Below are 18,228 nucleotides of genomic sequence, written 5' to 3'. Positions count from 1 at the left end.
GCTGTTACCCTTCCCTTTATAGTTATGACAGTAACGACTGGTGACTTTTACTACCCAGACGGGTAGGGAGGAACTGGTTGAGAATTTGAAAGTGAAAGGTAGCTTGAGTGAAAGTGATCATGAAATGATGAGTTCATGATTCTAAGGAACGGTAGGAGGGAGAACCGCAAAATAAAGACAATGGATTTCAAGAAGGCAGACTTTAGCAAGCTTAGGGAGTTGGTATGTAAGATCCCATGGGAAATAAGTCTAAGGGGAAAAACAATAGAAGACAGTTGGCAGTTTTTCAAAGAGACATTATTAAGGGCACAAGAGCAAACTATCCCACTGGGTGGGAGAGATAGAAAGTATGGCAAGAGACCACCCTGGCTTAGCCAGGAGATTTTCAATGATCTAAAAATCAAGAAAGAGTCCTAAAAAATGTTGAAACTAGGTGAAATTAAAAAGGATGAATATTTAAAAAAAAAAAAAAAAAAACCACACAAACACAAGTATGTAGGGACAAAATTAGAAAGGCCAAGGCACAAAACAAGATCAGACTAGCTAGAGACATAAAGGGTAACTATGAAAACGGTCTTCCTCTTGCTTCTAATGTATTGGTAAAATAAGGACAGGGAGAAATAACAACAGAAAATGTGGACTTGACAGAGATGCTTCATGCCTTCTTTGTTTTGGTTTTCATCAAGAAGGTTGGTGGTGATTGGACGGCTAATGTAGTAAATGCCAGTGAAAATGAGGTAAGATCAGAAAAAGCTAAAACACCTACCTACCTCCCCAGCACCAGCGGGGGTACTGGGGCACCTCCCTCGGTGCCCCCAGACTGGCCCCCCTGAGCACCCTCCCTCCACCCCCCCCCCCCGAAGTTTTAGTCACGGCGAGTATTTTTATTAAAAGTCATGGACAGGCCACGGGCCTGTGAATTTTTATTTATGACCCATGACCTGCGCATGACTTTTTACTAAAAATAAAATAAGTGCAAAACGGGTTGGAACACCATTCACAAAGAGTAGTTACCGGTGGTTCACATTCATGCTGGAAGGGAAGAATGAGCGGGATCCTGCAGGGATCAGTTTTGGGTCCGGTTCTGCTCAATATCTTCATCAATAATTTAGATAATGGCATAGGGAGTACACTTATAAAGTTTGTGGATGATACGAAGCTGGGAGGGGTTGCAAGTGCTTCGGAGGATAGAATTATAATTCAAAATGATCTGGACAAACTGGAGAAATGGTCTGAAGTAAATAGGATGAAATTCAATAAGGGAAATGCAAAGTACTTAGGAAGGCACAATCAGTTGCACACACACAAAATGGTAAATGACTGCCTAGGAAGGAGTACTGAGGAAAGGGATCTGGGGGTTATAGTGGACCACAAGCTAAAAATGAGTCAACAGTGTAACGGTGTTGTGTGGTGTGTGTGGATGTGTTTTTGTTTTTGTTTTGTTTGTGTTTTTAAAAAGCGACCATCATTCTGGGATGTATTAGCAGGAGTGTTGTAAGCAAGACACAAGAAGTAATTCTTCCGCTCTACTCAGCGCTGATTAGGCCTCGACTGGAGTATTTTGTCCAGTTCTGGGCACCGCATTTCAGGAAGGATGTGGATAAATTGGAGAGTCCAGAGAAGAGCAACAAAAATTATTAAAGGTCTAAAAAACATGACCTATGAGAGAAGACTGAAAAAATGGGTTTGTTTAGTCTGGAAAAGAGAAGACTGAGAGGGGACATACATTTTCAAGTACATAAAAGGTTGTTACAGGGAGGAGGGAGAAAAATTGTTGTTCTTGTCCTCTGAGGACAGGACAGGAAGCAATGGGTTTATATTGCAGCAAGAGAGGTTTAGGTTGGACATTAGGAAAAACTTACGAACTGTCAGGGTGGTTAAGCACTGGAATAAATTGCCTAGGGAGGTTGTAGAATCTCCATCATTGGAGATTATTAAGAGCAGGTTAAACAAACACCTGTCAGGAATGGTCTAGGTAATACTTAGTCTTGCCACGAGTGCAGGGGACTTGACTAGATGACTTCTTGAGATCCCTTCCAGTTCTATGATTCTGATTCATGCTGATCGCTTGAGCATGAACTTCCATGTTAAAGCTATAAATGGCATAGAAATGTTTAGTAAGACAAATTTTCCAGTTGTTCCACTATACTTTTGCCTCCTTTTGACAAAAACAGATGAAATTTCATTTTCTCTTAGGAACCTATGATCCAAATAAATAAGTACTGAGTGAAAGGAAAGTTATAACAACACAAACACCATTCTAAACTCTTAGAAGATAACATGATTATATTCAGAATGACTGAGTCACATGACTTATTGAATACTTCCCCATCTTATGAGTTTGAGTGTTAAAGAAATCTGAATTATCAACTGCAAAAATGGAAACACTTTATCTGCTGTTACTTAAAAGTGATATTTTCCAAAAATGCCTTAAAGATATAAAATTTAGACTGCCCACTCCTCCAAGCCCTCAGTTTTCAAATTAATTCCTAAAAAGCAATAAAGCCACTCAAATGTTTGTAGGGACTTTGTTTCAAAGTTCAGATGTTTCTCATTTTTTTTAGGTTCCGATGTCATTGCACCAATGTCATGCTGTTATTCTAAAATATTATGAAAGTATCAAAGAAGGCTGATTAAAGAGTAAAATACATTTCCAAATATTACACATGAAGACAGAATGAAAAAGAATACCTTAAAGAGATTTCACTATTTTAATAAGAAGTGTGTGTCAGTTGGTGAGGAGTTCATAGTTTTCCGTAAGTAGCTTATTGGCCTGTTCATTTAATGTTCTAAACTTGTCCCCTCAAGTGGTGAATGGGAGGTGCACATAAAGGTCATATTTACCTTCCATAATGCCATGTCTGAATGTTTAGAGGGCCTTCTTAATGGATTTTAGAGATCAAGAACGGTGGCTACTGACATTTTCATGAAAGATGTAGTATGGACATAGCATTCTGATTTCAATTATTTAGAGATTAAAAATCCCGGAGCCTGAAATGAATGATGGAAATGGCAATCTTGACTTGTCTGGGAGAAGAGATCCGTGGGGGTGGGGAGGAGGCACTTCTCTCCTGTTTGTTCTCAATGCAGGCCCCTCAAATGCTAATAGAAAATTGAAAGCAGAGATGTATTTAACTGTTCCAGGCACTGGATATATAGAAAGGCAAATTAATAAACGAATCCAACCTTTCAATCCAGTTATTATAAATTTAGATAGCTGAGACAAGATCATATGGCTCTCTGCCCTGGAGCAGAAGAACCTCAATATATAGAGTAAATCTGCTTAAACTACTCTACATATAATGAAACATTGAAGACCTTTCTCTCCTTGGCTTTTCACATCATATTTATGAGCCACAGAAGTCATGATTAAAACTTCAAACTGTGTAAAAATGAAAGTAAATGTTGTTGTTTTGATGGTTTAAGTGTAAGATTCCATACAAAGAGAGAGGATTTAAACTCCAGAAGGTAGATTCTGGCCATTGGACCTCTCACACACATCTAAAGAGCAGAATGGCCCTCCAAGGGAATTTCTCCAGTGTGAGAAGAGCAAAAGGCTTATGTGGATATCCCTATCCCACCCTCCTGGCTATGGCTGGATTGGCCAGGATGTGAGGGGGAATGGCTGGATCTCTCTGTGCTCTGGCTATTCTGGGAAGTTATGCAAGGCTGCCAAAATTCAGAGCCGCCCCAGGAGCTGCTCCAACTTGTACCAGGGGCTTTACCTGTCCCCCCCCCCTCCCCCCGAATAGCATAGAATTAGGATAACTCTCCCTCTGCTACACCATGAGAGGTACAGCACTGAATTTGCCCCTGGATTGTGTAATTAAAGGGTACAAGTGAGCTTCCTTAAGCCTAATTGCAGAATGTAGGTTGTCAGTATGAATTATTGAAAAGGGATCAGAGAGTAAATATTTTGCAGTGTCATCAGCATTAGTAAAGGAAACTAAATTACACTGTGGAAAGCTTTTGACCTTGGAAATTAACATGAAATATAACAATTTACAGATTGAAGCATAAGGAAATGTATTTCTTAAACAGGGCTCCAGGTGCATCCAGATGAGGACAAGAACAGCCAAAAGAAAGTGGCATGCTATATAATTAGAGAGGGTTTTTTTTATTATTATTATTTTTAGTCAAACTGGGTAGTGGAGCTGTAGTGACTGCTGGTGAACTCTAGGAAACTGCCAAAGGAATTTAGGGGAAATTTGTTTGTAGTTATCTTGGGTTGTGCAGCTTATGGCCTGCAAAGAGCAGCAGAGACTTTTTTTTTTTTTTTTAATCACTGGATTTAGCTTCAGTCTAACAAGAATAGGAGAAGTTTTAGTGTGTTGGAGCCACAGGAAGTACAGATAAGAACAGTGGAGGCCCTACTAGGAAAACCTTACGAACAGCCAACTTTGGGGAGAAAACTTAGTCTATGTCTTGTTCTTGGGTTGTGTGGTGGGATTTTTTTTTTTTTTTGAGCCTTTGCCTAAGTTTGGATTATATATCATATGTGAATACTCTGCCAAAACAAAGTGAGAACTTCCTCTTCTTATAATCACATTAGATCCAAAACTACTAACAAACCATTTTGGAGTTACTTCAACCTCCTTGGCAAATGCAAACAACGTTGAGATAGAATATGGACCAGTTTCTCTCTCTCTCACTGTGTACAACATTACACAACAGTTAAAAACAAGAATAGAAGAATATTGCCTCCAGTTGATTCCTACTGTAACTAGCCAAATAAGAATACAGCCTGAGCATTCCAGTTAACGTTCCTGTTCTTGGAGTAAATAGAATCTTTAATTATCATAATTAGAATATCTGCTTCACAATCCGTCAGTCAGATGGAACATAGCTTTATACAGCATTGTGAAAATCTTTATTATACCTTGTGTTGAAGAAGGGAATATGATTATACACCTAATCAGTCCTCTTTGAGATACCCTTCTGTATTTTCCCATAGGCCATATTCTTTTCCAACTACAAGGTATGAGGATGTCAGATCTGAAAAATATCAGAAAATTGTATTGCGGATGCTCTCAAGTGAGTGATCACCTTCTCTGGGCTTTCTTAATTTGAATACTAATTCCTTAAGCATTTCTTAAACTCAGATATCTTATGACCAGTATCAGTATTTTTTTTTTAACTTCTAGCATGCCAACTGACAAATGTAGGACTTCTAAATGATCCAGATTTTTTTGGACATTGCTGCAAAGAATTGCATCTTTTGTGCCTTTTTTTCCTTTTCTTTTACAGTGTGCACAGATGACATCTCTTTACAGCAGCTCAATCTCGTTTCGGAGAAGGAGGTCATGAAGCTAAAACAGCAACGTTTGTGCTGTTTGTGCAGAAATAATTCATTAGAGTTGGAAAGTCATGAATGGGTTTCTAAAAAAAGGTCTGCTCTTGTAATCTCTCTTAGAAAGAAGAAATGTGTTTCTTCTTTCTAGAGATGGGCCAACTAGAAAGAGGCCAGATGTGTTGCTGTTGTTCTGACCCCAGTCTTCTTGGGTTTAGATTAAATGCAGGGGGATCTGAATCCACCCCACTTGGTTTGCAAAACCAAAACCTGACCAAGAAGTTACAAATCCTTGCACTGCAACTACATTATGTAATACTTACCTTCTCTTTCATACATACAGTATGAACTCTCACAGGAAGGTGCTGGATCATTGATCTGTACCAGTGTTTGCTTATGAGTAATCTACATCTACATTTATTTTGCTTAAATACTAATGGTTTGGATAGTTGCAGATTATTCCCCCCCCTCTTCGCCCCCCAGTTTCTACACCTGTATGACCAGATAGTCATCTGTGCACACTGAGAAGCACAGAACTGCCTATATACATAAATCAAAGTACAACATCCAAAATATTGATGGAAGAACACTGAAGCCAAAAAATGTCAAACTTGAGTTCCTAAAACTAGACCACCTACATTTATATTTAGACAGCTAAATACTTCTGATTTTTCAGAGGCGATGAGCCCCCACAATTTGTAGTTAAAGCTAGGTTTCTCAAAACGTCTCAACACCAGAGTTGGTCAAAATGTTTATTTGAAAAAAAAAAAGTTGGTTTGTGCTTTTTCAGGGTTTATAATTCAGGTTGGATTGCTTGAAAAAGCAAAGCTTTCTTTGCTCATAGTAGTTGCCAGATCAGATGTACAAATAAGGCATTCAGAGTTGTATAATCATCTCTAATAACACTATGTGAATATACTTCCAGCGTCATGGGCCTGTAGTATGTTCAGAAATAGCTCATTTTGTTCTATCCTGCATGGAATCATTCACATTTATGCAATATTTCTTGAATATCTAATCAGGTTGGTAGACCATTGGGATATAAATACATGCAACATTGTCATCAAAAATGTTTGTATTAATAGACTGTAAATTAACTTGAAATATTCCTATGAAGGTTTATCACATTATCCAATTTGATAATTTCTATTATTTTTCAATTTATTCCCTTCACTCACTCTGTTGTGCCTCAAGTATTTTTCTTACATTCAAGTAAAATAACAAAAAGACATTACCAATACATCTTTACTTTGCTGTGTTTCATCTGATCTAAATAGTTTTGAAGTTAGTACCTTAGAAATCCCATTATTCCATATGAATGAGTGGATACCCTGACAAAAGAGTAGATTTTTTTCCTTTAAAATTGCATTTTATGTGGATCTTTTAAAAAAGCAGATGTAAGAGACCCTGCTGGGAGTACTCTATGTATTCAGACATAGAATGGAAATAAGACAAGATACAAGGAATACTCTTAAGCACTTACGTGTAGCTTACTCTCACTAAGCCAATTTAAATCTTCAGAAAATACTGAGGTGTTTCGCTATCGGAGAATAGATCCATTCAGTAATAGACTGGGGATACAAAGACTTAAAAAAAATTCTATTTGCTATTGCACAATACTCCAGATAAAAATACTCATCCTATAAATTTCATCTGTGACACATAATGCTATTATATTCTTTCCTCGTATTTCAGTTCAATTTACTTTTGTATAATACAAACTGTATCCCAAAATGTTTATGGAACTAATGCAATAAATAACAAATAGAAGTAGAGGGAGAGAGAAGTTAAGAAGTGAGATGATTGCAGAAGGGATGGCGAGTTGATAAGACAGAAGACAAAAAGATGGTTTAAAGCGGCAAGAGATGTAGAGGAGAAGGCTCTCATACTGAGGTTGATAAGACTGTAAAGGAACAAAAAAAATTGTACAAGGCAAGCAGGATAAGTAGGAAGGGAAGTGGAGAGAAAGTAAGTTACTTTTCTGGTTATCTGGGGTTTTGTAATGTGCACATAACCATGGTTTTCTGAACTTGGAGATAAGTTTGAGGAAGGCTGGAGCAAATGCATGGAAGGTTTTGAAAATAAGGGTCCTAGTCTGCCCTCATTAGGATGACCAGATAGCAAGTGTGAGAAATTGGGGTAGGGATAGGGGGTAATAGGCACCTATATAAGACAAAGCCCTGAATATTGGGACTGTCCCTACAAAATTGGGACATCTGGTCACCCTAGATTTCATTTATACCAATGGAACCCTGCTGAAGTCACTGAATTGGACTGAGGAAGGCTAATTCTGAATTCCCCCTTAAATTAAAAGTAAAAGTGTAATGTGCGTACATAGCAGGAATAGTATTCCATGTAGCCTGCCCTGGATGAGTTCTGGTATGCTCTCAGTGTAGAACCCATGCCATTGCTAGACCCTGAAGGGGCCATTAGAGACAGAATGTAGTAATCTTCCTATTGCTTTATATTGACCATTAGGCTACATCCTTTAAACAGCAGGGAGCAAGGTTTCTTTCACTCTCTTCCATTTTGAATAATTGCTTTATTTATTCTTTGCTGTTTTCATCTAAGTTGGTCAGACAACTGTTGTGCATATTTCCATGTACTCATTCTTTATGATATTTAGGATCACACTAATGTATGTGTATAGACTTTAAGGCCAAAAGGTACAATTATGATTTAGACTGACCTTCTGCATAACACAGGCCAAAGAACTTAGTAATTCCTACATCAAGCACATCACAGAATCATAGAAGTGTAGGACTGACAGGCCATTGAGAGGTCAGCTGATCCAGTCCCCTGCACTCAAGGCAGGACTATGTCAGGAATGGTCTAGTTATTACAGGTGTTTGTCTATCTGTTCTTAAAACCTCCAGTGATGGAGATTCCACAACCTCCCTCGGAAATTTGTTCCAATGCTTAACTATCCTGACAGGAAGTTTTTTCTAATATACAACGTAAACTTCCCTTGCTGCAAGTTAAGCCCATTATTACTTCTCCTATCCTCAGAGGTTAACGAGAGCAAATTTTTGCCCTCCTGCTTGTAACAACCTTTTATGTACTTGAAAATTATGTTCCCTCTCAGTCTTCTATTTACCAGACTAAACAAACCCAAATTTTTCAATCTTTCTTTATAGGTCATGTTTTCTAGACCTTGAATCATTTTTATCACTCTTCTCTGGACTTTGTCCAAATTCCCACATCCATCCTCAAATGTGGCACCTGGAACTGAACACAATACTCCAGTGTACAGAGTACAATGGAAGAATTACTTCTTGTGTCTTGCTTGCAATACTCCTGCTAATACATCCCAGAATGGTGTTTGCTTTTTTTGCAACAGTGTTACACTGTTGACTCATACTTAGTTTATGATCCACTATGACCCCCAGATCACTTTCCGCTCTACTCCTTCCTAGGCAGTCATTTCCCATTTTGTATGTGTGCTACTGATCGTTCCTTCCTAAGTGAAGTACTTGGCATTTGTTCGTATTGAATTTCATCCTATTTACTTCAGACCATTTTTCCAGTTTGTCCAGATCATTTTGAATTTTAATCCTGTCCTTAAAAGCACTTACGCCACCTCCCAGCTTGGTGTACTATCTCTGCCATTATCTAAATCTGTTATGCAGAAATTAGACTCATAGACTTTCAGGTCAGAAGGAACCATTGTGATCATATAGTCTGACCTGCACATTGTCAGCCACAGAACCTCACCCACCCACTCCTGTAATACATTCCTAACCTCTGGCTGAGTTACTGAAGTCCTCAAATCGTGGTTTAAATATTTCAAGTTACAGAGAATTCACTGTTTTTACACTAGTTTTAAACCTGCAAGTGAACTATGGCCAAGAGGTCATACAGGCAAAGGAAGGGGGGAACTGAACTGGAGTCTCCCCACATCCTTCATGAGCCCAATCCCTGGGCTAAAGGTTATAAGGGAGGCTGCTACCAATTTCACCTCCCTGGCTGTATTTTGTGGAATCAGGCATGCTTAGAGCATGCTTACCAGATTGGGCCCCACAGGCAAGGTAAGACCCAGGAATGGCTAGCCTGAGAGTTCTGCTGGGGCTTAAGTGAGAGAGAGGCATCCAGGAACTTACCTGAGGCAGCAGTGCACATACCTGGTGGCTGAAACTTAGGTGTGTTGGGGACTCTTATAGCAAAAATGTAGGTGCTTATGGAATTTAGGCTTCTCCAGAGTTTAGGTGGCAGTTGCCAGGGGGGCGGGGGTATGAATGCAAGTAGTGCCTAAATGTTGGACCTTAGGTGCACCTACTAATTAGAGAGGTAGATGTTTTCAATATCCATGTGTTGGCATGGAATCATGTTTTTAGGATATTGAGGCATCAGCCTATCCATGAGAGGCCATTTTCATGGTATATCCTCAGACCAGATCGAAGCAGGAGAAATCTCACGAGAAATCTCTGGTAGCCCAATTACAACATCAAAGTAGGCTGCATAAATGTGGAAAATCTCTCTCTGTGATGCTTAGATGAAATGAACCTTTCCAGGCTTGTCCATCACATTGTATCATGCACTGTATAAGATTGTTTTTCCTCCTATTAATCTTTAAAAATATGAAATACTTTTACAGAGATAGGTTTCAGAGTAGCAGCCGTGTTAGTCTGTATCCGCAAAAAGAAGAACAGGAGGACTTGTGGCACCTTAGAGACTAACAAATTTATTAGAGCATAAGCTTTCGTGCATCCGAAGAAGTGGGCTGTAGTCCACGAAAGCTTATGCTCTAATAAATTTGTTAGTCTCTAAGGTGCCACAAGTCCTCCTGTTCTTCTTTTTACAGAGATATAGCAACAAGGCCAGTTTTTATGAGCCTTTGCCAGGATCTTTTTAGTACTTTCATTATTCTTAACAAATTCTTCCATCAGTAAGTTCCAACAATGTGCAAAATATGACATGTGAATTTGTCATCTGGTGCTCAGCTATCAACCCTACAGTAGCTTTATTGTTGTTAGTGCTAATAAAAGAAGGGGAAAGACCTCTGGAACAAAGCCAAACATTCATTTCATCTTGAAGACTTGATATGTTGGCTGATGTATGATCATTATTAAACTAGAAATTCAAAGTGAAGTCTATTTTTTTTAAAGTCTCTGCCAGTGACTGTAATTGTCCCCCTGTCCACTGGCTGCCTTGGCTAAGGAAGAGAAGTGGCCAGTTTTACCCATTGTTTGCACTGTGTTGGGTTGGTGCAGGGTCCCCTATGGATGAGAAGGTGCAGCGTCTGAGAACCCCCAAGGCACTTTCTAACACAAAGGGGTCCCTCTGTCTGATTGTACACTGGAATAGACCAATGTAGACAGTGGATAAGTTTTCACCATATGGTGATAGTTGTTGCTAAGTATTCAAACTAGAGATGTGCAAATAAAATGTGAATCTGGGGTTTAAAGACCATATCTCCTCCCAGCCCCTGACCCTTTTCCCCCCCCCCCCCCCCAATTTCAGGAGTATTAGGATCTAGAATTTTTGGATTTGGCTCATTATAGGGAAAGGAACTAGTCATAAAAATCAGAACTGGATCCAGATTTGGGTTCTTAATCTGTAGGAATCATTTTGTTTCAGGCCAGTTTCTACTTTAAAAAAAAAAAAGAGTAAGAGAGATGGTGCTACTGCAGCTACCACTGGACCCAATGAATCAGAGTCAGACAATAAACCTTTATTCCCTCCCGCTACACTATAAAACTCCAACTAACCATACAGCTGTTCATTTGTGAAAGTGCCATATTCTTCCTATGTACAGTACTGCATTCCAGTGCTTCCGATATTTTTTTCCCTCATTGTCAAATATACCATATCTCTTTTCTAAGTCAAGCAAAATTTAGCTATTCAATAGTTGTGTATCAAGCAACTGTCACTATAATGTCCTGATATTTATCAGACTAAATAAGTACATCAACCATTTGATATTATTAGAATTAATAGCCTTGGGGTGGTACTGGTGAATCAGAAAGTGGCACTCTTTTGAGCTTGTACTTAGCCAAGGGTCACTGTGTGATAGGGATTTGTGCTCTTAGGGGTGTTGTGATCAAATGAAACATAAACCTCAACTCTTTGACTCTTGTCATTAAAGATCCCATGACCTCTTCTCAAGAGTTGGAGTTTTAATCCTGCTATTAAATTTCAGATCAGTTGCCTTTTACTTTTCTAAACTCTATGGATGAGTGATTCATGTTGTAAATTTCTTGCCTGCCATGAATATCAGTAGTCCTTGGATGGCAGCATACACTCTGAATGCAGACCATGTGTGGTCAATTGCATGACTGGGGTCTTGTTTCATTTCCATTATATACATGGGAAGAGATGGACTAAGTCCACCAATCATAAGAACAAAGCTAATGGGAATTGTGCTAAAAGTGTGTGTGAAGTTATTTGAAACTGCATGATTCCCTCAAGCAGCCGGGAATTATAGAGGATTCAAGTTGAACTATTTTTTTTCCTTTCCCCAACTTTGAACCATTTGAAGCAGCTAGGGCTAACTTTTGTTCTCAAGGAAAGGGGGAAAAAAAACATTAATTTGATGAATGGTTTGAACTTGACTTGTATTGTTCTATCTCATTCATTTCTTAAATAATTCAGACTGAATGCCTAGATACACATTCAAGCTAAAATGGTGTTCTATGTGAACTGTATATCACTGGCAAGATCGTTTCTGATTTCAAACAGGATATCATGAAGGGTTGTATTAAATGGTTTTGTAATTCCAATAATTAAATTCAGCAGGATTAATGGTGTTAAGCTGTAAGAACATTGTGTAACTTTTCTAACCAACATGCATCACCATTATCAGTGATCTCAGTTTACCTTAGCTTATTGTTAATTTCACTAGAGCTGGTCCAGGACAAAAATACCTGATGTTCTTGGCTTTCTGCATGTGTACTCAAAACATCCCATTTATTAACAAAATGTGCATGGAGCATGGATCATGCAAGTACAGTTAAACTCTAGAAATTCATAGAAGAATTCTGACTTAACAGAAGTTACTAAGATTCTTATTTTTAAACGAGAGATCAGTACATGGTATTTCTTCTACTAATGGAAACATCAAGTACTGGAAATTGTGTAAGTGCCAGTCTTATGAGATTTCCAGCTCATTTTTCAGCACCAAGATTCTGGACGGGTTCTGTATCTGAACTTTTGGAAGCTTCCTCTGTAGCAAATCTTTTATTCACCAATCACTAATTATGATGTCACTATCTTAGGTATTGATCCTGCAAATCAGTGGGGACTAAAATTAGGCACTATCTCTGGTGGACCCCTTGTAGAATCAGGGCATTTTACAAAAAGTGTCAGAGAAAAAGATGTCCGTCTATTTGTTCCCATACTATTCATGCAAAGTTCTTGAACTATCTGCAGTTGGTTCATAATTATTTGGAATCCACACAAATTTTGCTTTTTCAAATTACATGAAATTATTATATATAATTTGTATGTTGCACACTTAACTAGTTTGTACCTAGTAAGGATCATGGCAAAAAGATTATAAAATAATTCAATTTGTTGACACTGCATCATGGCACACTTTTGTCATAACAAGTTCAATTATATCTGCAAGACAGCCCGGCGTGCAGAGGTAGCACCCCACACCTCCACATCCCTATGGCAGATAACCTATTTCCACTCCTACATGTGTCCCAACACCTCTGTTGACACGGGGTGTATGTGTGGAGGACATCTCTGGCTCCACCGATTTCCATTGAATCAGTTTCCTCCACTGAGGGAGTAGAAATAGTGCCACCATGCTCCCCTCAGCACAGGTGCTGCAATTATGGCTGGCCCTTATGCTGTTGTCAGTAGGTAATAGATTTTTAAGGCCGGAAGGACCCATTGTGATCGGGTAGTCTGAGCTATTACATAACAGTCCATAGGACTTCCCTGAACTAATTCCCCCTTCACGTCCAATAGTAGTGGTTGAACTGAACCATGTCTTTAAGAAAAAGAACATTTGTTCTTGATGCGTGGGGAAACTTCTTGTCTTCCCAACACCATACCCACCTGCCACAGACACACAGAATATGGTTGTGTTCTGGCATGGAGAATACTGCACACCTACAGAATTTATATCTCTATCTGTGTGTGTATCTATATATCCAATACATCCATATTACCATAATGCTGTAGCTTCAACAGGTTTTTGTTGTTGTTGTTCATTATTTTATTTACTTTTAAACCAAATCCATTCGCAGTGTGATTTAAGACTTTTCCCCCTGAATTTCGGAAGTTCATTAATATCCGAAGCCAGCTTTTACTAGCATGTGTGTACTTAAAACTTGTTAAACAGTAATGATTTCAGTTATATGTTTTTTAGTTCAAAAAGGCTGATTTGCTTTTCTCCAGCAGGCTTCATCTGTTACAGATATAGAAGCACTGAATGGATAAGGTGGGTTTGTTTTTGTTTTTTTTCCCCTCTAGCCTTAGGTTTGTGTATATATATTTTGGTTTAAATAGAAAATAGTGATTTTAATTACCTTCCTTCTCTAAGCCTAACTTGTATAATGTTGCATACCGTGAATATGGTGTCTTTCTACAAGTTTCTCTTAGGGGTCAAAGCTAAAGGTCCTATAGAAAATAGTGAAATCATTGAATAGACAGCTAGAAGGTTTAGAATTCACTGTAGCAAATGAAGTATGCAGAAACATAATTAAATAACTAGACATCTGAGACACATTTGCACCATAATAGTTCAGCAGGAAGCAATGACACAATGCTATTAAAAATCATAGGTAATGAAAAATACTCTAGTTTAAATTTTTAACCCATCATAAAATGTACTGATTAACTATGCTGAAGGGGACTGGAAAGGAGTGGTCTGCTGAATTTTTGACTTACTCAAGCATTACATTGGAACCTAGACAATGTATGCAATAAAAAGATAGTTTTCCCGAAATGATGACGATTGAATTTGGTACCTAAGAAACAGCCCAATGTACAATTTCTAAGACTACAAATACATCCAATTTAAGAGAAAATAATGCAAGGGAAGAATTTCACTTTTAAATATACTTTCAAAGTGAGCAGTAAGTTGGCAAAATATTTGAGCTATGAGAGGTTTTCATAGGCAATCTGGCAACTTAGGGTTTTTGTATGAATATAAAGCTTAGCCAAGCTTAAAAGTGGCAAATAAGAGGACAAGATGACTTAGTACAAAAATAATTCAAAATTGCCAAATCCATATCAGGCATGTAACAGGGACCTGCTGCCAGTGATCAGTGGTTGAAATAATGGTATGTCAAGTCTAAGGAATATAATGTAGATGGTGTAATGAGATAAATAATGAACCAACACAATAAAGTTCAAATGTTGGGTTTGGTTACGATAAATGCCCCACAAGCAGAAAACAGACTTGTTTCAACTACAATCCCAACTTCTACAGTTGAGAAAGAATGAGAGAGAGCAATGGACATGCAGAGCTATATACTATCCTGGGGCTGAATGAAGAAATGTCCAGGACAGTATGTGGCACTCCATGATGTTCAGTGACATAGTATCACAGATTCCTCAGCTTGATATTCAGCAGTGATACTAAACTAGAAGGTTCTTTGTCCAGGCAAATTATAATATTTGGCACATGCCTCTCAGCTCTCATCTCAGAGACCAATTTAACTTGCTTCCCACTCATACCATGTGTTCACATTGACATGATTGTAGATTATTTACATTACAAATGCTAAGTTATAGAACTCAGGTTACAGGCGATGTTAGAGATTCTTTTAGCATAACGTTCAGATTTCTAGAGCCCAGCCGCTTTTGTGACGTTCATTTTCTGCTTCTCTTTGAGTCCATTAGAACATGGAGTGTGAAAGGAGAAACAGTGGAAGGGCTGACAAAGGGAGCAGGGCAATTTCTTGCTCAGCCATCTTGGAGCCAGGCCCAGAAGCAAGGAAGACTTGAAAAACTGACAGTCTTGCTTACACAGAATGGCCCCACCTCCTGCAGCCTCAGATATGGGGAGGTTTTGTCTGGGCCAGTAGGGAAAGAAAACCTATGGCCCCTTTAAGGATTGCCCCTTCCTTCCTTCTGGGCTTGAGGAGGGGACTCCTCTGGCTTATGTAGCACCTTTCTTTCTAGCTCCCTATACCCAAGAGTCGGTTTATAAGCCCTTGCCCCCTGCCTGGGGCACCATGTTATGCCCTGAGAAAAAGCTTCCTCCCTACATGTGGGAGTAGAGTTAGGGCCAGGGTTTGGGACCTTGCTGTAACCATATTATTCGCCTGGGAAGGAACTTTTCCCTTACTGCCAGCTTGAGCCTGGCCTGGGTGGGTTCTTTCCTCTTCCTCTCAATGGACACCCAAGTTCCCTGGGCTGCTAAGCATAAAATTGATGTTGTTGCGATTTTGGGAGGTGCCTAGTGCAGGTACTTGTTCAATAAAAACTCTGGTTCCATGATAAACCAGAGTTGGAAGGGGATTAGGAGAAGGCTGTTCCTAAAGAAGGTGGGGAATGGGACTGGTGTTCCTTATGTCTGGTGCAGAGAGAAAACTGCACCTTCTTTCCCACTCTCTTAATTCTTGTGTGAGGGGAGGGCACTGCAGTCCTAGCAGCAGCACTAGAATCTGGTTAAGGGTATAGAGGGGGTCTGGGAACAGCCCTCAAGTAGATGGTATGGATTACAAAGAAGGAAAGCCTGCACTGGACAAGTTACTGCTAGATAGCTCCCATATATGATACTTAATCAAAAAGTGATCTAGTTAAACCACATTCCGGGTGTCTTGCCTTCCTGTGGTGCCTAAAACAATAGCAATACTGCTTAAAAGTTCTATTTTATTTAAGGGGATGTTTGTATGTTTACCCCCACTGAAAAAAATCCTCCTTTGTCTGTCATTTTCATGTATTTTGGGAGTACAGAAGGGGATGTCAGATTGGAGGTAGCTGTGATCCTGAATCCCCCTGTACGTTGAATAAGGGCAGATAAATGTTCTGTGGAGACGTATTTGTGTCTTATGTTAGTAGGTTTGGGTTTTTTTATTATTCTCCCTTTCCTGTTACCTGTGGCACTGGCCCATGCCCCACTATACAGAGCCCTTGTCGTGTGAAAACAAAGCAATATTTTAAAACGTTTTGACAGCCTGTATAAATATCAACTGACCTGCTGTCAAAGCTAGGCTGTGCTGCTGCCGCTATTGAGCTGAGCCAGCAGTGGGGGGATATGGATCAAGGTGAACAGACTGAAAGAAACCGTGAGGGAAGCGGTCTGATGAAGGCATGGAGGGGGAAGGGGGCCAAGACAGAAATGGACTCAGGAAGGCAGAAAATTGGTGGAATATGGAAGGGGACATTTGGGGTATAGAGGGAGCATGAATGAGAATGCTAGGCTAGAGCAGACATTGAGGGGAGCAGGGAAAGAGAGTCTCTTGGCCATGGTTTGTTTTATTAATCTTTTTAAGGGCCTGACTTAGAGAAATGTTGAGTATGCACAACTCTTACTGAGGTCAGTGGGGGCTGTGGATACTTGACTTCTGAAAATCAGGCTCTAAACACTTCACAGTTGCAGTATGGACAAAACCTCCTTGCACTACCCACCATAACCTTAAGTATGGCTGCAGGCACACGGATGCGTGCACACATTTTATAGACTTGCTGGAATCTTTGGAAAGGGAGCCCTGCTTACATGTGTCCCTTGAGATTTGTCAAAGCAGGAATCTCTTATCTTAGACCTTAAACGCCAGCTTGATTTAAGTGCTATGGCCTAGATCAGGGGTGGGCAAACTACAGCCAGCGGGCCACATCTGGCCCATCAGACCATTTAATCTGGCCCTCAGTTCCCTCCAGGGAGAGGTTTGCCCCACTTTGGCATTCCAGCCGGGGATTGGGATCGTGGGCTTGCCCCGCTCCGCTCCCAGAAAGCAGCTGGCATGACCCTCCTCCGGCTCCTATGTAGTACACAGAGGCATGGCCAGGCAACTCTGCATGCTGCCCCAGCCACAGGGACCGCCCCCACAGCTCCCATTGGCCACGGTTCCCAGCCAATGGGACCAGCAGGGGTAGCGCCTGCAGATGGGGCAGCATGTAGAGCCACCTGGCCGCGCTTCAGAGCTGGAGGGGGGACATGCCTCTGGGAGCTGCTTGTGGTAAGCACTGCCCTGATCCCCCTCGCACCCTCTGAACCCCTTGATCTCAGCCCAGAGTCCCCTCTTGTACCCCAAGCCCCTCATCCCCAGAGCCCTCACCCTGGTGCCCCAACAGCCTGCCCCATCCCTGATCGCCCTCCTCCCCTCTGAACCCATTGGTCCCAGCCTGGAGCCCCCTCCTGCACTCCAAACCCCTCACCCCCAGCCCTACCTCAGAGCCCTCACTCCTCACACTGCAACATGGAGCTCCCTCCCGCAACCTGAACTCCTCATTTCTGACCCTACCCCAGAGTCTGCACCACCAGCCAGAGCCCTAACCCCCTCCCACACACCACCCCCGATTTTGTGAGCATTCATGGGCTGCCATACAATTTCCATACCCTGATGTGGCCCTCAGGCCAAAAAGTTTGCCCATCCCTGGCCTAGATCCTCAAAATAGGCACCTAACAACCATTTAAATCAATAGGATTTGGGTGCCTAAATCCTTCTGAGTATCTGGGCTTTTGATCTCCTTTAAAAAATACAAGCAGGTTTGCAAATAAAAAAAATTGTTAAGAGATGAGGTTGAATCTTAATTTTTTTTTTAATGGGGCTTGTTTACAATACACCAAAAAAGAGTTGAGATTGAATAATATAAAAATAGAGAGAGAATGAATCCTTTAATTTGCAGCCTGACGTGAAGTAAAGAGCATTTAACGTAGTATCCACCCTTTTTAGACTGATAGAGGACTGACATGGAAGTTCTCGTATGATAAAACTTCGATAGGTGATTTTTAAAGGTAAATTGCTTGTTCTCTTTACTGGTGAATTTCAGCCATAGGTTTTTACCTTCCTTCTGCTTTATCTCCCATAGTGTGA

At 40.2% G+C, this 18,228-nt stretch overlaps 1 long non-coding RNA gene across 1 annotated transcript in view; it reads left to right on the top strand.

The window, feature by feature from the left end:
• The window catches only part of LOC135973647 (uncharacterized), a 151,420-nt gene extending 146,386 nt beyond the window's left edge, over positions 1-5,034 (top strand). Inside the window, exons 4-5 of the long non-coding RNA XR_010590587.1 lie at positions 2,565-2,756; positions 4,955-5,034. This is a non-coding gene — a long non-coding RNA (uncharacterized LOC135973647). The remainder of the gene's footprint in view (positions 1-2,564; positions 2,757-4,954) is intronic.
• The last annotated feature ends 13,194 nt before the right edge of the window (positions 5,035-18,228 follow it).

This window comes from Chrysemys picta, chromosome 9 (genome assembly GCF_011386835.1).
Source record: "Chrysemys picta bellii isolate R12L10 chromosome 9, ASM1138683v2, whole genome shotgun sequence".
Classification (NCBI taxonomy): Eukaryota; Metazoa; Chordata; order Testudines; family Emydidae; genus Chrysemys; species Chrysemys picta.
The sequence above is the reverse complement of the archived record's forward strand: the minus strand, read 5'-3'. Positions and strand labels throughout refer to the sequence as shown.